This window comes from Rattus norvegicus, chromosome 18 (genome assembly GCF_021556685.1).
Source record: "Rattus norvegicus strain SHRSP/BbbUtx chromosome 18, alternate assembly SHRSP_T2T, whole genome shotgun sequence".
Classification (NCBI taxonomy): domain Eukaryota; kingdom Metazoa; phylum Chordata; class Mammalia; order Rodentia; family Muridae; genus Rattus; species Rattus norvegicus.
In genome coordinates this window covers 18,807,010-18,832,050 of record NC_141551.1, presented here as the reverse complement: position 1 = coordinate 18,832,050, position 25,041 = coordinate 18,807,010, and the positions used below count along the sequence as shown (strand labels likewise).

At 38.2% G+C, this 25,041-nt stretch overlaps 1 long non-coding RNA gene across 5 annotated transcripts in view; it reads left to right on the top strand.

Moving 5' to 3' along the window:
• Positions 1–24,245, top strand: part of LOC102547510 (uncharacterized) — a 205,739-nt gene extending 181,494 nt beyond the window's left edge. For 2 of the 5 annotated variants that reach the window (XR_015642492.1, XR_015642489.1), the window contains 6 exons: positions 3,654–3,757; positions 8,205–8,271; positions 12,543–12,598; positions 18,038–18,131; positions 20,741–20,857; positions 23,985–24,245. This is a non-coding gene — a long non-coding RNA (uncharacterized LOC102547510). Of the gene's footprint in view, positions 1–3,653; positions 3,758–8,204; positions 8,272–12,542; positions 12,599–18,037; positions 18,132–19,572; positions 19,711–20,733; positions 20,858–23,984 lie in introns of those variants that run through there. The other 3 variants (XR_015642490.1, XR_015642493.1, XR_015642491.1) reach the window with 3 other exon arrangements.
• Positions 24,246–25,041: the final 796 nt, after the last annotated feature.

The following is a 25,041-nucleotide window of genomic DNA, read 5'->3' as shown; positions in this document are numbered from 1 at the left end:
AAATGTGAATCCTTCACTCCTTCTTTAAATAAGGAAAAAGAATACCCTTGGCAGGGAAGGGAGAGGCAAAGATTAAAACAGAGACTGAAGGAACACCCATTCAGAGCCTGCCCCACATGTGGCCCATAATATACAGCCACCCAATTAGACAAGATGGATGAAGCAAAGAAGTGCAGACCGTCAGGAGCCGGATGTAGATCGCTCCTGAGAGACACAGCCAGAATACAGCAAATACAGAGGCGAATGCCAGCAGCAAACCACTGAACTGAGAATAGGTCCCCTATTGAAGGAATCAGAGAAAGAACTGGAAGAGCTTGAAGGGGCTCGAGACCCCAAAAGTACAACAATGCCAAGCAACCAGAGCTTCCAGGGTCTAAGCCACTACCTAAAGACTATACATGGACTGACCCTGGACTCTGACCCCATAGGTAGCAATGAATATCCTAGTAAGAGCACCAGTGGAAGGGGAAGCCCTGGGTCCTGCTAAGACTGAACCCCCAGTGAACTAGTCTATGGGGGGAGGGCGGCAATGGGGGGAGTGTTGGGAGGGGAACACCCATAAGGAAGGGGAGGGGGGAGGGGGATGTTTGCCCGGAAACCGGGAAAGGGAATAACACTCGAAATGTATATAAGAAATACTCAAGTTAATAAAAAAAAAAAAAGAAGTTGGAGGCCAGACTGTGCTATATAAGACCTTATAAATAAATAAAAATTTAATTTAAAAAAAAACAAGGATATACCATTATTTGGGCTGTACACTATCTACTGATCAATTTATTTTGTATAATTGTCAAAAGACACAGTTTTCAAATACATTCCATAAAGTAAAAATAACAGAATGTTGCCTTTCCTCGCCACAACCCATACTAAACATTTTCTTGTAATATTTTAGCATTTTAGTCTTAGTGTGGGATGATATACAGCCACCCCCATTCCATTGACTTAAAACTAGGGCATAAGAAACACTGTTCTCTACTTCTTAATCCCCTAAATTGACATCATGTTGCTCTATATGTCCTCATAGCTAAATGAAAATAGGAAAAGAAGAATGAAAGAAAGGGGTTGACTACATGAATTTCTTACCCCCAATTTGTGGTACAATAAATCAGCATCAGTCTTTGCCCACCCTTTGGAAGTTACTTATCAATGACAGAACAATAGATTCATGAAAATAAAAACAGTAGCCATAAGTCCCTATATGCACAATATATATGCATTTATTTGTACATCTCATTAATAGCAAAGAGTCCTCTCCTGAACAGTTACCCTGCAATGTGAAGGGGTAATGGACTTGATGCCATAGGTTACTATTGACCATTTATGTAACACATGTATTTGCAAAAATACTCAAGAATAACTCAGTCCCTAATCCCCTCAACAGCCCTTGGAGAGAGGCTCAACTATCAGTCCCCTTACAAATGAGGAAATGGGGAATTGCAAAGATTCCTGACACACTTTATGGCTGATTATTGGCAACTGGTGATTAAAGTGCTAAGTCTTGTTGTAGAGGAGTGTCTCTCATATCTTGGTTTTAATGAATGGGATTCCAAAACAAACAAACAAACAAACAAACAAAAAAAACCCTGTGAATCAAAAGGAAGAGGCACAGACTGATGTGGCTCCACCAGCTTTCTTCACCACTTCCCAGTGTTGGCTGAACGCTCCACCAGGCTGCTGAATTCCTCTCAGCAGTAAAATAAGGAGCATATTAGGTGCTAAATTCTTCCCACACATGGTATTTCTCATTGACTGCAAGTGTATTTAGTTGTTAATTTCCAGCACCAACTTATATGATGGCACTCCTGCCTCCATGGGTAGATGAATTGATCTAATCAGAAATGACAATGATGAAACCAACAAATTTACTAGTCTCATGGAGGGAGGTTACATTTGCCAGTTTTTTTTCACTCTAGAACCAACTCCGCAAAGCTCCCAGGCTAAGACATTCATTTTCTCACCTGCACACACTGCACATAGGTATCTCTGCTTTAGTTACAAACTTGAGATCACCATAGAAACCAATTAGTATTTATGTTGCTATGACAGATTGCAAAGAAAAGGAGAAGAGGATGTGTTTACTCATTTTTATGCCATCTCAGTGGAGAAGGGATAAAATGCTGATCTTAGTTTCCAAATTTCCATTGACTTCTCTCACCCTAATTTACATTCACATCTTTCTTTTGCACAAGAAAAAACCCTTCATGGCAAAGTCTCTCTAAGTATTTAGAGTAAACTCTACAGTTGTCAGTAGTGTCAAAGGAAATGAGAAGAGATAAATCATTATATTTCTTGCATGCTGCTTGACTATAAGATCTTTGTGTTCAAACAGCTGTAGGATTTCAATATCTAAACCCATGCATCCTACATTCGAAAACATTTTTACTTTAAAAATTCATACTCTCTTGTGACATTTAATAGAGCAGAAATAAGCAATACCATAATTATGTTTATTTATATTTTGTTTGCATTTAAACCTCCTTTCTCTGACTTTAAATCTCCTACCAAACAAAATAACATCTTCACATGTAAAAAGAATTAACAGCCTTCAGTTAAAGCCTGCCTCCAAACAATGGACAGTAATAGAAGAAAGTCTGAAAGGGGACAAGAATCAATGGCTGTTAGGCTAAATTTATAGCCTATAGAACCAGGAGTTGATCCCAGAGTTCAGATGAAAGACTTGAGATTTGACTCGGTCCCATTACCAACTCTTATTTACATACAACAATTATATTTTAAATAAAGTGTCTTTAAAAATCCAGATCAAATGCCCTCCTACCCCCACTCAGGGGTTTTCAATTGCATTGTTTACTGTCTTTAAAGCCCTTGCTTGGGAAGAAAGTGGGAGATGAGAACTAACATAGCGATGTGTAAATGCTTCCATAATGATGGTGCTGCCTCTCAGCTCCCATAAGTGCATGGAATCCAGAACTCACACCATAACCAGTCACCAATGGGATTTAACAACATTTCCCCCAAGTAGCGCAAGCTCTCCCAAGTTCATCCTGAAACAGTTCAGCACCCTTTGAAATTAATGAAATCCACTAATGAATCCAAGAAACTAAATGTCTATGTAGTTTGGATAAATTGAGTAAAGAATGAAAATTTCCCTTCCATTCAATTTGTTGCAGACTGTTTTAGTGGCAAATAAATGGTAAGAAGCCAGTTCGTAGACTAGAGAGGAAATGGAGCAATCTCTTTCATCTGGTCTGTTTGACTTTAGTCTCTTTATGACAAATTAAGTATGATAATTAGTCAAATAAATTGAAAAACTTCGTAGACATCACTGAATGCTCCCACCAGCATCCCCAGTAAGAACTGTAGCGCCAAGCAAGCCAGTACACTGCTTTCCTCGTATTCATAAGTGACTGGGGCTCAATCTTTCCCATGGGCATCTCTTTGTTTAGACAGAGGTCTATCACCAGCTCCATGACCACACCTGTGTATCTCCTCCCTCTCTTCACTCCCCTGTGTATAATAGCATCTATGTAAATATTGACTTCTATTTAGTAGACCACCAGTGCTAAAAGAACACCAGCAATAAACGCATCCAGAATAAATTAGACAAAAATGGCAGACAACCATAAATACTGTTGTGCTGATCACAATTTTGTTAATTTGCTGATCAATTTCTTTTTTCCACTTTTCTTCCTAAGCACAGAGACACTTGAAAGTTTTTTGCTTCATGATATGGACACTTTGATTTTCTCTTCTCATAGAACAGTCATTTTCAAAGGTGGAACAATGGACCAAGCATAAGGTATGTGTCCATAAGTGTTATTTTATAACACACATTATCAGATGGTTTCATTGCAGTGTTTCCCAGAACGTCAAAAGAAAAAAAAAACTAGAGATTTTAAATGTTAAATTTACCTGAGGAGCTTTTTTTGGTAGTAATTAATCATGTCTTAAAGACTCGGTTTCTATTTCATAGGCCAAGCAGTTCAGTTCTACAACAATTTACTCTAAAATCCCTAGTGAGAAAAATGCAATGAAAGCATGTACAGATACTTATAGAAGAATGAAAGTCATTATCTATCTATGAAAATTCATCTATGCCTATTATAAAATTAAACCCAGCCAAAGTAACTAAAAATAGTAAAAAAAAAATAGTGCCAATACTTTAATGCCAGCAGTTTACAATGCTCTACACGTGACATAGGAAAAACTGCACAATTTTACTTTAGAAACCGAAATCAACTTGGGTGTGAGCTCCGAAAGGATAAAATGGTTTTAAGAGATGAACATACCCTACTGAATTCAGATAAGTTAACAAGTACAATGTACCTGTAAGGACTGAGGAACAAGAGAGTGTGAGCGTTAAGTACATACAAGCTCTGAGGTGGGAAAACCATTTCAGTTGGGGAGTCTTCAATTCACTGATCCTTTACAAGCATTTTTGAAAATTGAACCATGTACTCCCTCTGGGAGAACTTTGTGGAAGAGAGAGGATTAGAGTTCAGATTCTTGGAACATACATTGTACATACCAGGAGCTTGAAAACTATCCCAGGCTGCTTTGTACAATTCCTTAGGTTTGAAAAAATTATGAATAATGCAAAAACTTGTATAGTTGTATAATATGAAATATAATTTACAAATCAACACATAAAAAGGGTTGTTGTACAAATGTGAAGAATTTCAATATTGGGATAATAGATTGTGAGTTTTGCAGCTTAATTTTAAAGAGGAAAGAAACCTAACATTGTGAGAATTAATAACTTAGCATAGATTTATTATAGCTTATTTGAGTTCAAGATTATGTGATTATGTGCATTTTATCACAGTCTTGATATAATTCTTGTTATTGTTTTGAGACAGACTGCTAAGTAGTCAGGTTGGCATTAAAGTCACTATGAAACTGAGGATAACCATTGTATCCTGCAGTTCTCAGGGGCTGAGACTTTTCATGGGGATCATCACACCTATTATTGGGTACTGAGACATAAACACCTGGTTCCTGGCTGCCCGGCAGCCACTCTAAGCACTATATTCACTGAGCTACATCCCTAGCCCCGATGTCTGTATTCACTGCTGACCTCTGGCACTTTTAGAAGCAGGTGATAAATTCTAGGATGACAGTAGCAATACCTCTGTGTCTTGATAATCGGCCCTATGACAGCATTTGAATCTGACAAATGATACTTACAATTAATTGCTCTGTCATTAGTCCAGCCATTCTTTCCTTTCTAGAAATTTAAAGCATTACTAACAATCACTTGAAGCTTCAAAAACCACACTTCTAACACATCAAAAGTAGCTACTGGCTTCCTAGACTTTAGCATGCTTAATGAGAATTAATTTCTTTAACTCCATATTTTGCTAAGTAGTGCTAAACATATATAGCTAAGTAGCAAAGTTTTGCATCTAACTCTAGTCATGTACCTGCTCTAGTCATGATTCTTCAGAGGAAGGGAATTACATGGTCTAATCTTAAAGTTATCACCTATATAATGGGAAGAATTATCAACAGTTATCTTTGTTTCTGAGAAACCTAGCAGAGCAAAAAATTATCATGCATGACTGAAATATAAAATATTATCACTATTCTTTGGCCTACAGAGATATTAGAATAATTTTCGTAATGAAGAGATTCATTGATTGGATACTATTTATTTTGTAATAATATTTTGTGCAGAATTAATAACCTGCAGTTTCAAGACAGCAGGACTCAAGACAGGAAAAAGGCAGAGACAGAAAAGGAAACAAAATTTAATAAGCAGTGCTGAACTGTATCTCAGAGTCCATGCCTAGGGTCAGCTCCCACCCTTGGTGAATCTGACATAGTTTGAAGATGAAAAAACACTCTTTGTTTTCATATGTCCCCAAGGACATTTGAGTTTGGAGTTTCTTTTTTTTTTCTTTTTTTTCGGGGCTGGGGACCGAACCCATGGAGTTCCTTTTAAAGTTATTTTGAATGTATTGGAAAGAGAGAGAGAGAGAGAGAGAGAGAGAGAGAGAGAGAGAGAGAGAGAGAGAGAGAATGTGTTTGCCTGTATGGCACTCTTCCTTCTGAAATTTTTAAAGCAAACCTTAGTGCTTTTCCTCTTTTATTTTATTTATTCTTTTGAATTTGTTTTTGAAATTTTCTGTGATATTTTACATGTGATGGGAGGAAATGAAAATTGGCTGCTATTCCAGTGGCCTTATGAGTCAATCTGCAAACAGACATATTTTTTTCCATGAAATCTTTAAGATAATAATTTAAGATCTGTTCAGTTTTTTTTATCTTACCAAAGTAGTGTTTTCAATGATTATTAAAAGTGCAATTAATTCCAAGAAATTATCTCACATTAATTCTCTGACACTAAATAAGCAGCCCAAATGTCTGATTGAGAAGGAGTATAGCCTTTTAAATCTAAAGAAACAGACACACTATTTGATTAACCAACTAACCAGTCCATCACATATAAAATTCTCTATTGCACATCTCTGAGGTCTAAGACTTGAATTGCGTATATAAGAAACACAAAGAGACAAAGACTAATAATATTAATCACTTATAGAAGAAATTTATGATGAACCCAGAAGTTTTCCCTGAGTATATGGTAGGGGGATCAAGATAAGACATAGAAACAGGAAGGTAGTTTCTCTTCTGTATCTAAGTATAGGAATAAAAGGACTTCAAATCTCTTCCTGTGAATCTTATGTCATATTTCATAATTTATAAATAGCAGTTATTGTGCGTGGATTAACCAAGACCCTAGATAGCACCTCAAATAGTCAGTTACTATCCTCTTCTGCCCATTAAAACTCTTGATGGCAAACTGTGAGCATGTGCAGAGGTACCCAGGCCACTAGTCAGCAATCTATCAGGGACTCACCTTATCTTTTTGTCATCTTATATTCTCCTGTGACCAAAGGCTATGAGTATTGTCCTCCCTACATCCTTTTCCGGCTAGATTTAAGTCCTGCTTCCTAATATTCCCATGGCTTCTAGTTTTTAATCTACATTTTCGTCCTGTTTCTCCTTGCTTTCCTCATGGCTTGGTTTATACTTTTTAACCCTTACTGTTCCACATTTTATCTTTTCTATAACCTTATCTAAGCTTTTGATCCCAATCTTTTCATGCTTTCCTCACTCTCAGCTTTCCCTCATAGCCCCATTAAATAACTAGCAAACATTGTTAATTATTATGAATTTAACCTACCCATATCCACAATCTGATCAGTTCTTTCCTCGTGCCTTTTTGTTGTATTATGAACCACAGGGACACCCTCCTGACGGGAATCATCTTTATAGCCATAGCACAACCCAGTAGATAGTCTCCAATCTATGTGAGCAGTGCAACTCTGATAGCATTTGTTTTTAAGTAGAAAATGTTTATTCCTTACTTTCTCTGAGAGTCTTCAGTGGTGCCTTAAGTATACTTTTGGAAAACATAGGTCTTTTTCACCCTATCTTCACCATGTGGGCCATTTGAAGGCAATACTAAGCCTTTATAGCATCTAGAGATAGCAGACCTTCCCATTCCATGCCTGCCTGAATTATCTTTCTCTGTCTAGAACAGTGTCCCTAAATTCTGTATTCTACATGTCCTCAGCTTTAACCATATATTAAATGAACGTAAGGAGTTGACCTTGCCTTCACTACCCATGCTGCATCCTTTGCTTGTTCTTCCTGTACATGTTCTTCCCAGCACCCCAGGCACCCATTAGCAGTACTCACACTCTTCTATCATGACTCATTTACTAGGTCATTTTCTCCTCTGTACCATGGTAACTCAGAGATCATTCATTGTATCTTGCATGCGACAAGAAGAACAATGGCTACTCCTCTAAGAATTGTGGGTCTAGGAGACACCCATTTATGTCTGGATTCCAGAGCTGTGTGGCACTCTTCTCAAGAGCAACTAACCCAACTGCCAAGTTTAAGCTTTATCCACAATGGTGCTTTGTCTTGCTCATAAGTCAAACACAATCAGTAGAACGTGGAAAGAAGGATCACTCAAAAGCAGATATTAAATAAGTAATTTCAAGTCACTTATCTTCTTTTTGTTGGTCTTGTCTTGAGTATTCCATAAAATTCCATGTAGGGTAAAACTATACTGAGAGATTCTAAATAGCATCAGATAAATGTAAATTCCTACCAGTGAGTTAGCCAGCTCCCTTTCCAGTCTGCTGAGGATGACCAAAGTTGAATACAGAGCTATTTACATGAACTAAAAACTCAGAAGTCTTATTCTGTAGTGTTTTCCTTTCTGATAGGGTGAAGGGAAGTCTGTGTCTATCTCCATGCCTCAAGCTCATGCCTGTACTACTTCCTGCAGTTCAGGTTCGTATGAAGTCCTGTCATAGGCTCATGTTTTAAATGAAAGCCTTCTTGCTGGTGGCACCATTTGGGAGACTATGGAAGGAGCTATATTGTTGGTGGACTTAAGACACTTGTGTGAGTTAACTTATTATTAACTTATAATTAATATATCAATTAACTTATAATTGAAAATTCCCTAGGCCCTGGTTTTGGTTGTCGGTCTTCCTGATCATCAGAATGTGAATTTCCAGTTTCCCATTCTCCTCCTTCATGATGGACTGCAAACAAGACAAAATAAATGTTTCCTCTGTTTCTACAAGTAACATAGTGCCAGCAATGTGAACATTCCCAGTACCAGTGCCTGGCCCTCTGCTGAGAAACAGAGAGCTATAGGTGAAGAAGGTTTATTTTGTATTCAAAGATGCCCTTAAGAAAAGATTTCATCCATTCTGGATAGCCCTTTTGGAACTCCCCACCTTAAATGAAGTGTAACTTTTTGCAAGATCCACACGTCAGGAAACTCACATTCTTTCTATTTAGTCTGTAAAGGTGTCTGTCAACTTTCTTTATTTTTCCTTATTAATTTTGTAAAATTTCTACACCCTATTTAGGTTAAGCTAAATAAAGATATATGTTGTAAAATTAAAGGTGAGAAAACAAAAAGAACTCACACAATTAAAACTACAGAGAACTGGGGGATAGGTTTGAAGGTGAGAAAAAAATGAAATGAGAGCTTACTTATCTTGACACATGCCTCAATGTGTACAGCCAAAGATTACCATGGTAATGATCTAATAAACAGCTACAGCAGACCGATATAACAGACATTGGGGCTGAATATGGCCAGGGTCCAAAATTAAAACAATTAACGCAAGAGAAATAAAATAGCTTGCAGTGTATTGAAAGAAAAGATTTGACTTAAAGTTTTAACGTAAAACCCAGGCCCTAGAGCTGACAAGCATTTTCCTATCTAGAAACTCCGAGCCAGAGAATGGATTGTGCCTGTGGACAGCTTTGCTATAATAATAACAACCGTGGCAGGAAAGGAAAAGACAGATGGACCCAACTTCTCAGCCTTTTACCATCTCTCCTCCTGATTCTTCTTGCTTATTTTGAGCATCGACAAAATGGCACAGTGGTTATCATAGATCTTTGCATAGCATTGATTCAAGCCTGCAATGAAACAAGCCTGCTCCTGAGTAGTCACCTGCATCCCCAGCTCAAACCTACCTCTTCCTCTGTGCTGTCAATCTTGCATAACTCGGAGACCAGCATTTATCTTACTTTGCATCCCCAATCCCTCTACCTTGTCAGTCTAGCAGGTGTTCTTTTCAGATTGCTTTCATTCCTCATTACTCATTTCGGGCCCTTTCTACTTTTGTGTCCGTTTTTATGCTTTCCCCTTTCCTGATATGTACCTCAGGCATCATGCCTCTCCATTGCTCAGAAAGGTTCGTCTTATTTGTCGGTGGTTATTTCCACAGCTAAAGGAGGCCTTAGAAAATGCACCTGCTCGGCTTGCTTTCTTTCTCCGGGTATGTACATTCTGGGTGCTTAGAAATAGGAAATCAGGACTCTTTTGTTGTTGTTGCTATTGTGGGTTTGTTTGTTTTGTTTTTGTTTTTGTTTTCACTCTTACTTAAAGCCTGATGTGACCATCTTAGATTCTAAATGGTACCACCTCCTTCTCCTTTCCGGAAATAAGTTCAATTAAAAGGCTTTAGAAACTCTGTGTCTGTAATTCTGTAACCAAAACACAGAAGTTCTGATCCTTTTAGGATTCCTTTGCTTGTAGCCACTTGCGGGTGTGGAGAATCCCACAGAAGAATCTAAGCAAGTGTGCAAATTCAGTTTTACACACATCTAAAATAAATTGTCATGGAGATGGCATGAAGACAGTCCCCTTTTACTTCCAAAGTATTCAAAGCCTCCCCACAACAGGTTTTTCTGTTGTTGTACTAGCAACTTTGGAGGTATGGAGGTCATGCCTGTCAAATCTAGAATGGGAGGAAGGCCAGTGTCCCTTGCAGAGGCATGAATCTGACCCAGAATTCCAACTCTGAACTGCTCTACATTACACAGTCCTCCAAATAGTTAATAAAATTAGCTCAGGCATGACATATCCCACTGTTCCAAGGAAACACAGGGGACACTTGATTCCAAAGAAAACCCATTAGAAAGAAACTTCGAGAATAATCCATGACCCTGTATCCCCCACTCATTTTCACTTAGTCAGATGTTTATGTTTATGTGCCACTGTTAAGAAATGGATGCTAGACATTCCAGCTGACTTATTGTCCATTTTATCATTATAAAAATTTGAAAGCTAGTCAAAGCATTAGGTACTTGCTAAACCAGCAGCAAACCACTGAACTGAGAATAGGACCCCCGTTGAAGGAATCAGAGAAAGAACTGGAAGAGCTTGAAGGGGCTAGAGACCCCATATGTACAACAATGCCAAGCAACCAGAGCTTCCAGGGACTAAGCCACTACCTAAAGACTATACATGGACTGACCCTGGACTCTGACCTCATAGGTAGCTATGAATATCCTAGTAAGAGCACCAGTGGAAGGGGAAGCCCTGGGTCCTGCTAAGACTGAACTCCCAGTGAACTAGACTGTTGGGGGGAGGGGGACAATGGGGGGAGGGTGGGGAGGGGAACACCGATAAGAAAGGGGAGGGGGGAGGCGGATGTTTGCCCGGAAACTGGGAAAGGGAATAACACTCGAAATGTATATAAGAAATACTCAAGTTAATAATAAAAAAAAAATTCACCACAAATTATCTGCCTTTTTCCCTTATGGATATATATTTTGTAAAGAGGTGATATATATGTATGTGCATGATATATATATATATATATATATATATGTGTGTGTGTGTGTGTGTGTGTGTGTGTGTGTGTGTATGTACATGTATAGAAAATTATAATATGTTCTGTACAATTTATAGAATTTGTAAGAAAATATGCAGCGAGTGGAAGCAGGGTCAGAGAGCAGAAGCATGAATGGAATCCTGAAATTCAAAGTGATAGCCTCTGTCTGTTTCAGAGCTTTTCAAATACTGTCTGTCTTTATCTCCATTTTTAATTGAGATGTTTATTTTTCTGTTGACCCAATACTATATTAGTACCCTCATCTTGTAAACTATATTTCCTATATTTTGACGGAAATGTATGCAGTATCATGAACTGACTGAGCCCGAAGTTCTCTCTATTTCAAAGTAAAGATTTCCAATTATTTTTTCTTCTTCTGTAGGTGTAAGTAAATATTCAGGGGGTGGACTGGTGTACATAGCCTGCTTCTGGAATGAGCTTTTCATCATTCAGAATTTCTGCCTGTTCTATGCAGTATCACCTCCACCCCAGACACTTTCTGTTCCTTCAAATTGCTATTAGCAATTGATTTTGTTGATGTACAAAAAAAATATCATTTCAAAAGGCATTCCTTTCCCTAGCCAATATCTCTTGTGAGTTCAGCTTTTTCAGGCAGTAACTTGCTTCTGCGCTGGGGTTTCTACATTAAGTGCTTTGATTTACAGCTACTGTATAACCCTTTTTAAAGGCTTCTTCCCACTTTCTCGGACATTAGCACATAGTGTTTAGCTTGCTATTGATGAGGGTTGTGTCATATATATATATATATATATATATATATATATATATATATATATATATATATATATGAAGGAGAGAGAGAGAGAGAGAGAGAGAGAGAGAGAGAGAGAGAGAGAGAGAGAGGAGGCCGGACTATGTAGGCTAGACAGCCTGATTCTTAAAATTATTCTTGCCTCCACTTCTTTCTAAGAGCTAGATGCCAGGCATACCTGGCTATGTTGTCCCGCCCTCACCAGATTAGTCAATCCAACAAAACCTTTTCTTGCTGTCATTCTTCAGTTAAATATCAGATTGCTTTTCCTTTTACCAAAAATACTACATTGGCACAAAGATCTTTGTAGCCTTATGATTGTAACTGAGTCTATCTTTATGTGAAATGTTGACAGGATATTCGTTTCAGTTGATTTGGGGGGTTGGGCATGTTCATCTCTTTGTCTTTAAGGTTTATTGGACAGAGAGCTTTCCTGGTTTGTTTTTCTCCTCGGACTCCCTTTCTCATCGGACTTAGTCTCAGGAAGACCATTCTCGATAATACATGTGAGAAGTTGGTGGGGTGCATGTGGATTTACAGGAACTTCTGCTCAATTTAAACTTTTCGTCTCCGATAACGCTATTTTAGAAGCGGGGCCCTTCCTTCCAAAGCTGGACATTGATTATTTTTCTCTCCCTCTTCAGGTGAATGGTTTCTACAAGCAGCAAGAGTGAGTGTCAGAGCAGAAAAGGAATGGGCAGTAAGCATGGGAGCATTTTACTGTTGTTTCTTTATACTGCATAAGACATAGAACCTCTCCTAGAATATGTTGTCCTTAATAACAGGAGAGTCCACTGTCCACACTTCTGTCATCAATTTTTGTTCCCAGATAGGAAAAGTATAATAATATTTTCTTCAAAATATACACATGAACATTTTAGAAAGTTATGGATATAAATTAAATTATTCATAAAAGAAACACACGCACACAGAGAGAGAGAGAGAGAGAGAGAGGGAGAGAGAGAGAGAGAGAGAGAGAGAGAGAGAGAGAGAGAGAGAGAGAGAGGCACTTAGGAGCTTAACCAGTGAGTAACCTTGCTGCCCAAGCATGAAGGCCTCAGTCTAAATCCCCAGAATGAATTTAAAATGAGCAAAATAAATCAGTCTGGAGGTTCCTCAGAAAATTGGACATTGAACTACCTGAGGACCCAGCTATACCTCTCTTGGGCATATATCCAAAAGATGCCCCAACATATAACAAAGACACATGCTCCACTATGTTCATCGCAGCCTTATTTATAATAGCCAGAAGCTGGAAAGAACCCAGATGCCCTTCAACAGAGGAATGGATACAGAAAATGTGGTACATCTACACAATGGAATATTACTCAGCTATCAAAAACAATGACTTTATGAAATTCGTAGGCAAATGGTTGGAACTGGAAAATATCATCCTGAGTGAGCTAACCCAATCACAGAAAAACACCCATGGTATGCACTCATTGATAAGTGGCTATTAGCCCAAATGTTTGAATTACCCTAGATGCCTAGAACACATGAAACTCAAGACGGATGATCAAAATGTGAATGCTTCACTCCTTCTTTAAAAGGGGAACAAGAATACCCTTGGCAGGGAATAGAGAGGCAAAGATTAAAACAGACACAGAAGGAACACCCATTCAGAGCCTGCCCCACATGTGGCCCATACATATACAGCCACCCAATTAGACAAGATGGATGAAGCAAAGAAGTGCAGACCGACAGGAGCCGGATGTAGATCGCTCCTGAGAGACACAGCCAGAATACAGCAAATACAGAGGCGAATGCCAGCAACAAACCACTGAACTGAGAACAGGACCCCCATTGAAGGAATCTTAGAAAGGACTGAAAGAGCTTGAAGGGGTTTGAAACCCCACATGAACAACAATGCCAACCAACCAGAGCTTCCAGGGACTAAGCCACTACCCAAAGACTATACATGGACTGACCCTGGACTCCAACTGCATACATAGCAATGAATAGCTTAGTAAGAGCACCAGTGGAAGGGGAAGACCTTGGTTTTGCCAAGACTGAACCCCCAGAGAATGTGATTGTTGGGGGGAGGGCAGTAATAGGAGGAGGATGGGGAGGGGAACACCCACAGAGAAGGGGAGAGGGAGGGGTTAGGGGGAAACCGGGAAAAGGAATAACAATCGAAATGTAAATAAGAAATACTTGAGTTAATAAAGATGAAAAAAAATCTAAATACAAAATGAGCAAAAGTATAACTATAGCCCCAAAACCACTAGACCTGTTTATGACTGTAACTTCAATGCTGTGGAAGATGAAGAGATAGTTGTATTGTTGGAGCTACTGGACAATATCAGATCTCCAGATACAATAAGAAATGCTTTCTTAAGGAAATGGGCAGGAAGACATAGAATAAGATACTTACCAAGCTTTTCTAGTCTCCGCACATGCACATAGATACATGAACTAGAGTATAGACACATACATCTGAACACATGTGCATATACTACATTCACTCATAAATATAGACACACATATAAACACAAACAGGGACATAAAACTGAATAAATATGCATATGAGAGATATGTATATTCATCCTGGAGATTTGGGCTCAGGCCTTCATGCTTGAGCAGCAAGATCTCTTACTCAATGGTCAAGCACCGGAGCTTCTGTGTGTGTGTGTGTGTGTGTGCATGTGTGTGTGCATGTGTGTGTGTGCATATGTATGTATAAGTGAGAAATGTCTCACTGCGGAAGTCCTTCTTGTACAAATATGAGGGCCTGAATTCAGTGTCCTGGTTCCTAGAACTTGGTGGCAGTTAGCACAAATATCTGGATCGTGGGGACTTTTTGGACAACTAACTACACAAAACAGCTAATATTGATGATGATAAAAGATAGTCACAGAAATGCAGGCATGGATGAGTGCACCCACAAATATATGAACATTCACACACACACACACATACACACACAAACAAACACAAACACACACAATGCATTTAACACTGTGTGTGTTCAGTAAAGCTTTCAAAGTGTAGGGAAAATGGTTTCCAAAAACCACACTGAGACGTCCCATTTGTATTTTAATTGTTTGGAAAGACTGATCATAGGACAATGATTTCCAGAGTTCAGAACCGCTTATTCATTCACATTCAACTCGTTCATTCACACTTTCTAACACAAATAGTTCATTTTATTCACAATACTGATATAACTGCTATTTCACTTTGCTGCTTTGTTCAACATTGAGAGCTCTTACCGAATAGCACCCAGAGGTGCCTGTGAACAACTTATCAACAAATATGTTCCACCTAGGAGCTTCAGCTTGCCAGGCATATGAATATACAGGTTGTTCCTGGTCGTAGCCTATTTCTAAGACTACTTTTTACACACTTGGTTACCTCTGCAAAAATAAGGAACAGACAAATTTACATAGAATTATTTCAACGCACCTGTATGTTTTGAATACAGATAGCAACTAATACCAATAATATAAAGCTTGGCTACTTGGAATTCTGACATATTATTGTTCATTCAGTTTTTGCTAATTCATTTAAAATATTACCTTACTTTTATTTTGTTACTAGCATTGTTCCTATTTATCGTACATTTTAATTATTTTTTAAAAGTCTCTTTAAATTTATATTATTTTCATATTATTTTTATAATTGACTTCAACAACTTTCTGCATATTATGATGTCCAACATTTTCTCATTAAAATTATCATGCACATCCCTTAAATATATATTTGTTGCTGAATTTGATTTTAGTGCTTTTTGCCAACATGTGGTTTCCATTTGTATATGTCATTTACTCCCTTGATTTGGGCCAGGGGGAATAGGTATGTTTGCAGAATACTTTTAAATAAAAGTAGAGATCACCTTGATAATAATTAAAAATATACATTTTCATTTTTAAGATATGAAACTCTGTGCTCCCTTCCATAATAATCACAATTCTGCAGGAATAAGCTATAAACACAGAAATTTAAAAATAACTCTTTTCCATAAAGCTTGGGTTAAACCATCAACAAAAGCCTCTGTTTTGTTGGTTGGGCAGGAGGTAGGGTGCTTAGTTTAGTGACTGGCTTGGATATGACTATTACACTTTAGAATTAATACATTCATTGTTGGCCTCCCTTCAGGGTTGCCTGTAAACAGCACTGCATCCCTGCAGGCAACTGATTTCGCCACAAAACCATGGATTAGTCAGAATTTGATTACTGTGTACAAAGGTTATGTGGTGAATAAAACAGTGAATGCTGCTAAATTATTGTTGTCCTCAATTCAGAAGAACACAAAAATAGCAGGTCGACAGCTTTTGAGGTGCATGACTTCACCAAGACTTGTGCACCATGTCCCTAGAGAAAGCCTGAAAGAAAAAAAGACCTGAGGATGTGGGTTTGCTCTCTAAATTTTGTGTTAATACTGTTTGTATTTGGACTTAGGCCATCAAATAACAGAAAATAATAATAATAATAATAATGATAATAATAATAATAATAATAGGTCCAGAGTCCCCTTACTTTAAGCTCTCTAGAGATAAGTTATTTTCCACGAACTTTTCTCAGCACAGTTCTGCAGGGAAACAAAGCAAAGAAGCAAGGGAGTAGACACTAATTCATATGTATGCACACTTAGAAAATTACACTCTTCCCTGAAGAACAAAACACAATTGATTTTGTCTTGGAGCATAATACTAACATGCTCTTACTATCCTTTCGGGAACAGTTACTATTTTTGTTGAGCTAAATCCACAAAAATTAAGTAATTTTAACAAATTCATCCTCTAAGATAGTTATACCTTTAAAGCAATCATCTTTAGAGGCTAAGTAGTAAATTTTTAATATTTTATGTCTCACAAAATTTAAGAAAATTAGACAAGAACGAGAATGAAAATTCAAGAAAGTACATGTTATTTGCTTACGTACCTACCCATCTCTTTGGTAGACTGGGCTGTCTGAGGTGGAGAAATCTCATCTCAGTCAGAATCACTATAACACTGGTAGGTGGTGTGTTCTCCTTCTGGACAGTTATGGACAAATTCAAGATACATTTTTGCTAACTAAATAATGGACATTGTGTTTTACTTTCTCACATCTTATTTTATTATGCATTTAGAACGCACCCATGGGTGTCTCTTTTTGTGTGTTGTGTGTATAGCATGCGTGCGTGCGTGCATGCGCGCCTGTGTGTGTGTGTGTGTGTGTGTGTGTGTGTGTGTGTGTCTTCATGTGTATATTTAAGCTAGAGGATCATTTCAGATATCTTGCCTAATTCCTGTCTACCCTGGTTCTCTTTTAGTTTGGTTTGTTTTTTGTATGTTTTCTTGTTTTTTCTCTTTTTTTCTTTTTGTTCTTTTTTTCGGAGCTGGGGACCGAACCCAAGGCCTTGCGCTTCCTAGGCAAGCGCTCTACCACTGAGCTAAATCTCCAACCCTGTTTTCTTGTTTAGATGGGGTATCTCATTGGTTTTCACTACCTGCTTTGCCAGGAAACCTCAGTGACTCACCTGCTTAGATGTCTCTGGGCTACCAATTTTCTTTCCTTTGTTTTTACATTTTTCTTTTACTTCGGAGATTATAGTATATCATTTATCATTCCCTTTCCTCTCTCCAAATCTTCCTGCATAATCCTCTGTTGACTTTCAAATCCATGTCCTATTTTTCTTTAATTGTCACTACATGTATATATGTATACACATGTATTATATATAAAGTTTTATATTCTAATAATTTAATTCTATTAATTATATTCCTAGATATAACATACCTTGTGTATTTGATGTTATTGGTTTGTATATTTCCTGGGATGACCATTGGTATTGGATAACCCATTCATTTGTTCTTCCAAAGGGAAGACTAGTTTTTTCACTCTCTGTCTTCCTCAATTGGCTACAATTCTTTGTTTAGGGTTACAGCTTTATGTTATATCACTTGTTCATGTTACATTACCTATTGCTATTGTCCTTGCTCTGCTAAAGTTTGGGACATCATAGTGATGAGCTTTTATAGATGTAGTTTCTGAAATTACTAGAACACACAAATTCAGAGGAAACTCTCTGACTCTATGGTTCTCTAAATCTTTCTGTATTCTTTTCTATGATGATTTCTGAGGTTTATATGTGGAAATGTTTTGCAGATGCAGTTTATTTGTTGCCATTATTTTATATTTTAATCATTTGCAGTTTTCTGTGAGGGTGAATTATAAGGAATGAACTCAGGTCTTCAGTAAGAAGCTTTAGCAACTGAGCTATCCCTGTCTTTCCCATTTCTTGACAGGTAAGTTTCTAAATTTTTTAAATGATAAAATAAAAATTATTTAAATAACTAATTAATTTAAAAAGGGAGATGAGAAGCAGAATTTTGTGTAAATGTTTGATTATTGATAGATGGTGATATGCAGTATCACTCTTACAGATTTGTTAGACTCAGGCAAAAACTTCTTTAAGGGAAAGGAAACTGAATTAGAAGTTGCTTGATGAAGATATTTTCATTTTGTCACTGTCTCACCCCTGAGAAAACAAACTAATAGTGTTGTTCAAACTACCAAACTTACATGAATGTCTTTTTCATAAAGTATATCAGGTTGGTGAGTAGAGTTTTTCAAAACTAATAATCAAACAGATTCAAATTTATAGTGTGTAAGTTTATTTGTCTGTGATAATGAAAGATACTGAAAAGATTGACAGAATGTCAAAGACGAGGAACCGTGTATGTCCTTGGCCTTTCTTTTGTGCCTTTATTATGATGTCTGAGCCAAGTGTGTTTTCCCATTTCTAGACCCCGCTCACTAAGCAGCTGTCTTGGGTAGTAGGTTTCAAGGAGGTCACATATTGGAAGAGAAAAGAAGAAAGAAAGAAATACATGTTGAGCACTCTCTTTGCTTCTGCTGATTCATTCAAAATGAAGTGTTCTGTACAAAATGACTTGGTGATGTGAACGTTTTCCACAGCCTAGATAACTCTAAGGAGATGTGTGCCCTTGTATTTTTCTGTTCTCACCTGTCATTGCTTATACAGAGTTACTCTCAGCCTGAGTGTGGTAGCCCCATGTTCCCAAATGTCTGTGCCATTAAAGGCCAAGAACAGGATTTCTGTAAACAAAGGATGGGATTTCCTAGGCATCTTATTACTCTATAAGTTTAAAGACAATAACAAAGAAGGTAGAGGTCTTTAAGTGACAACTGACAGAATGTGAAATTTTACCTTGACCTGACACTATATATAAGTAATTGAGTAATTTTAACCCTAACATCACTCTGCTGTTCTACATGCAACTTCTTTTTCTTCTTTTTTTCTTTTTTTTTGGAGCTGGGGACTGAACCCAGGGCCTTGCGCTTGCTGGGCAAGCACTCTACCACTGAGCTAAATCCCCAACCCCTACATGCAACTTATTAACTTGAACCTTCTTCTCAGTTCAACTTGACATGAAGTGAGGAATGTCAGGAAGAGTAATGATTCTTACTACAATTTGAATGACACTGTTGTCCATGTTTACATACTTCAGTCTTGAGAACTGTAGTTCCTTACCCATTAACGCTCTAGCACCATGTGCTACTGTACTATCCTTGTCCACATAATAGACTCTAAAACACCATGGGAACATTGACTCTGTTGTATCTCTGAGACCTACAATAATTTAACCTCTCCATGTAGTTGATAGAAACGAAGAAGTTATCCTTTCCTACATGTGAATTAGCTTTGGCCATGACTTTTTCCAGGGTAACCTGGAAAGGGACTTGTTTCACATTTCTCATCTCTGCCAGAGGATGGTGTGTGACCCTGGGAGGGGGTGTGCTACACACGTATATGACAGATCACAGCATCACAGTAGATATCCCTCCAACATTACTCAAAAGGTAAGTAGTTTCTCAGGGGTTCCTAGACACATAGAGAAAGTAGAGCTTGAAAATTAAACCTGGAAATTCAAATAGCAGAGGAGGTAGACAAATGAGCAACAGGAAGAAAGAGCGAAAGGGACAAGACTCCTATCTCCATAGTATTCAATGATCACTCTTTCACTGGTCACATCATACCACCTGCAACTTAGAGTTAACACATAATGAGCAACAAAATATCAGATGGCTTTTAAAATCCTCTCCTTCAAAGTATCACTGTCTCTAGGATTCATTTTATTCTCTGGATTTGTTTATATTGAATTATGGAGGCCTGTGCATCTATATGTACTTGTGCATGTACCTGTATGCATGTGCAGAGGTAGTTGAGAAAAACACTCCAGGACTTCTTGTTTTCTTTGTGTTGTTTTGGTAATTTTCTTCTACACTCTATTTCATTGGAAATATTTTACTTAGAACCATATACTATCTGGGCTGGGGACATGGCTCTGTTGATAAAGTGCTGGCTTTCCAAGCAAGGAGATCTGTGTTTAACCTTCAGAATATTTAGAACATAATTAATATAATAATAATAATAATAATAATAATAACAATAATAATAATAATAATAATAAATAATGCCATATGACTGTTCCGTGAGATACCATATGTTTTTAAAGGATGGTTGATACTAAGGATGATCCCTCAGGTTGACCTTTGTCCTCCACATGCAAGTGAACCTTCCATTCAATTGCACACATAGAAACAAGCAACTACACACACACACACACACACACACACACACACACACATGCATACACACACAAACACACACATGCATACACACACAAACACACACATGCATACACACACACATACACACACATGCATACACACACACATACACACACACACACACGTTATTGTAGCTGTATATATATTCAGTCAAAAAACTCTCCTCTTAGGAGAGATAAGGTAAGGTATTATTAAAAAACTAGGTTACCTCAAAACTGTTTTGTGTATCTGACCTCCGTTTCTTTTTCTGAGCTTCTAGTTCTGGATTGCTGTTGTGTGTCAAGATTTTACTGGGGAGAGGATACACATATCTACTCACAGCTACTTTCCTCTGATACGGAGCCCAGGATGGACTAAAGTACAACTTGATGAAACAGTGAGTTGTACTGAGGTCACTCACAGGAATGTAGGCGAGTAGTTACTTACCACAGCAGAAACACATCACAGAGAGCTGCATCGCCAAAATGTGTCCCCAAATGGATACCAGCTCATAACGGTTGGAATGTGGAGCACGCTGCAGAGCCAGCAGTTCAACAGACTGCAGAGTGTCCTCTCCAAGTGGCTCTGATCTAAACCTCTTCCAGGCAGCTCAGCTGTTTTCTGCTTTTTCCAGGCAGGAAGCTGTTCTGGGTTCAGAGTTTTCTGTGTAGTTTGTGCTTATCTGAGAATTTTCTTTCCAAGTTGACTTGTCTGAGAGCTCTCTTCAGCATTCTATTGTTTATTCTTAGGAGGGAGGGACCTGGGAAATCTGCTTAGTTTCAGGGAGTTCCTGAAGGTGTTGATTTGTTTACCTTCTGCCTTAAGAAACTTCCTTTTAGGATAGAATGTTTCAATCTTGAAGAAACAACTTTTCACTTAAACTCAGGTCACTATTTTCTTAGTCACCTACAGCTTCTTGACAGTTTTGCGTCTCAGACGATGCTTCATACTTCTGTCAATCTTAGTGAAAAGCCATGCTTGCCAGAAACCCAAGGTAGCACCTTCCCTGGTTTTCCTGATCTTTATGAGACTTGCTTTGTATTTCTCATGGAAAAGTGCCAAGAGTATACATTACACATAGAGATTAGTTTGAAAATCCTAAATTCCCTCCTTTATGCAGGATTTCTTTTTTCCTTATAACATCTTTGGGAGGTTGTCTGAGCAGAGTTGTGGTCCCATTCACAAATGACAAGATCTCATGGCTGTAAATGAAGGGACAAGCTTTTTCAGTTTGTGTTTCAACTCTGAGTTGAACTCATGTTCTGGTCTGTCTTTACTCTTCTGTTCCAGCAGGTCAAATGTGAGAGGCAATAACATTAAGGAGGGACTCACAGTAGAGGTAATTTCTGAAAGGGGTCCTGGATGAATCAGAAAGTCATCCTAGGTGGGCAGTTAGCAGAAGGTAAGGAAATGAATGGCCTCTCATAACAAAGTGTGAAGAAAAAATTAACTTTATTAAAGTACTCATTATTCTTTTTTATATTTAGTCATTTTTATATTTATAAATGATCTGTTTGTATTCATGTCTGTGCATTAAGAGTATGTATGTGCATCTGGTACCTACAGACACCAGAAGAGGGAGTTAGACGCCATGGAATTGGAGTTCCAGGTAGATGTAACCTGACAGATGGGTGCTGGGAACAAAATTTGCACAATCAGAATGTACTCTGACTCTCTGAACCAAGACTTTCTTTCCCTTAATCTCCTTTAAAGCAATGTACTTCTCAAGAAGGTGGTGTTGTCTAGAGTTGAATAGCTCCCATGTATCATCTGTAAAGAATGTTCAGACTTTTTAATTCAAGGATGGAACATTCATTTGGTCGTTGTTGTTGTTGTTGTTGTTGTTGTTGTTGCTGTTGTTGTTGTTGTTGTTGTTGTTGTTGTTGCTGTTGCTGTTGCTGTTGTTGTTACCATTCTCCTTGATGTTCCTTACTTCAAGATTTGCTTGGGGACCATTCTCCTGAGAGATATTTCCACCATAATCCTCCAGATATCTCTTTTAAGCAGGTCAAACACAATGACAATGATTCACATTCTCTCTCTCTCTCTCTCTCTCTCTCTCTCTCTCTCTCACTCACACACACACACACACACACACACACACATTCACACACACAGAATAATTTATTACCATTTTATATATACAAAAAGAATATTTTATTCCCATCATATACACATAAATACACATACAAACACAGAGGGGATACTTTATTGTCATTTAACACATATACAGAATATTTTATTTTCATCACACACACACACACACATGCACACACACACACAGACATACAAATGCAGGCATCACACATGTATTCATACATGCGTCTACACACATCTACAGCTGGAACACCATTCAAGTCTCATTTTTAACCTGAGCTAGGATGCCTTCTCAATCGTTTGTCTGAACACTGGGAGAAGGCTTCTTTCCTTGTCTTGCCAAACCATTTGAAACCTATAATGACCTACATAGCTTACCCTTCTGCCTTCCCCTATGCCATTGCCACAGTCAGTATGGAAACCAGAAATCCTGTTTGCTGCTCTTCTAGAGCATAATCAGTGTAGTCAATTAGATGTACATGAAGAGGTTATGCTTCTGACAGGGACCGGACAGGATCAGAAGATACATCAGCTTTCCAAAATTAATAAAAAGTATAGTCATAAAAGCAATAATTCAATCACTTTTTAAAAAGAGCACTGATCATAATACTTATTAAAGGCTGGGTGCTGTTGAGGTATGTTTAAGGAGCCCAAGCACACTCATTCAGCAGCATCGGCCCCAACTCATTCCCAAACATTTCCCTGATATATAGATTACCTGATATGCTCATTTAATAAGCAGTATTTACTAACAGTCCTGTCTAGACTGCTCAGTCAGGGGAAAGCACTCATAAAGAGGATAACGGAAATGAGGCAGGACAGTTTTTTTTTTCTCCTGCCTTGTTTATTAACAATAAAATACTGAGTATGGAAAATGAGAGCCATCTATTTCTGGACACAAGTCAATTCTTTTCTTCAAATTTATATAATACTTTGAGAAGACTCCATGTTTGTCTTACCTTGATCTCATATTCTGTTTTAAAACAAGCTACAAGGGTCAATTGTGGCACATGTTTTTTAATTACATTGATTCCTCTCTTATAAAAGCAGAGGGTGACATTGGGTAGTGTCTTCCAGATGGAACATTCCATGGTCTTTGTTCTCGCCTCCTTGCTCAGTGACCTGTCCTGTAGTTCCACAAGCTTCTCTGTTCAGTATTTTTCTATGATGATAGATATCTGAGACTAAGAATCATGTGTTCAATTGAAGACCCAGTTAAATAGTTTGTGCACTTCACAGAGCTGTCCCGCAAAAGGAATTTATGGTGACAGAAAGACATGTGCCTTAATATATGAAAAGAGACATACTTTTCATCCCTCTTTCCTTAAGGCATAGAAATTTCCCTCTTGTATTTCACAAGATGGTATCATCAATGTCATCAAGGACCTTATTTGTTCTACCACAGAACTTATCCTTCTTTTTCTTAGGTCTCATGTTTAAAAGAGTCCCTATCTTGTGATGGTAGCACTGTCTTCAAGGGGGAGAGGCAGGACAAATACGGACAAGGACAAGTCAGGTCATGGGCATTTGATTCATGAGAACCTTACTCTCAGACCTCAGGGATCTCAACAGGCTTCTCCAAGCAACATTTCTGTTCATGGGGACAAACCTCACAGAGCTGCCACACTCGATGAAATTTTATCAAATAGCACATAAATAAATAACAATCTGTGAGCCTGCATAGCTCTCAGTGACTTGTGTGACCCTTATTGCTCCCATTTTACTTGACTCTCCTGATGTCTTTCCCAAGGCACAGAAGGGGGAAGTGTCTTTGGACACCACAGGTACTAAGTGATACGCCTGTTTGCCTAACCTCAAGTGACAAAGTGCTGGTCCTCATATATCACAGACTTGCCCAGGGAGGATTAGGTCACACTGGCCAGGGGTTTTGCTAATAAGATCATGCATAATCAATAAGGGTCAGCTGACATCTTGTCAACTCCATCACTGTCAATGGGGCGGGGGGGTGAGGTAAGGCAGTGACAAGGGTAAGCCTGTCAGACACCCAGAACATGAACAGATGGCCAGCATTGGTTGCTGCCCTGCTATGCAAAGCTGGCTCTTAGAGCAGAATAGGTTCATGCATTCATTCATGGATTCGATCCTTTGTCTATTCCACAGATAGCTATGGATGTGTCAGGTAGAATTGGTAGTGTTATTGCAGGAGAGAAGGTATGACAGAGAAAGGACCTTGTGCATTTAGAACGTCTACATTTTACAGGGCATGATGACAGGGAGAAAAAAGGAGAAACAAGGAGCATGGGATAAAATAGAAAGAGAAAACGTTGAGAGAAATGTATGGTAAGGCAAAAGGAGACAAGAATTAGAAATTAATGTTTGTAGTATAACATAAATAAAACAATATTAGTAGAGGATTTTAGAATTTGTCTAAATGAGTGACTATGGGGAGTCTACCTAAAGAAAGGGAGAAATTGTGGAGATCTGTAGAAAGAAAAATGGTAGACAGTGGTTCTATGACAGATG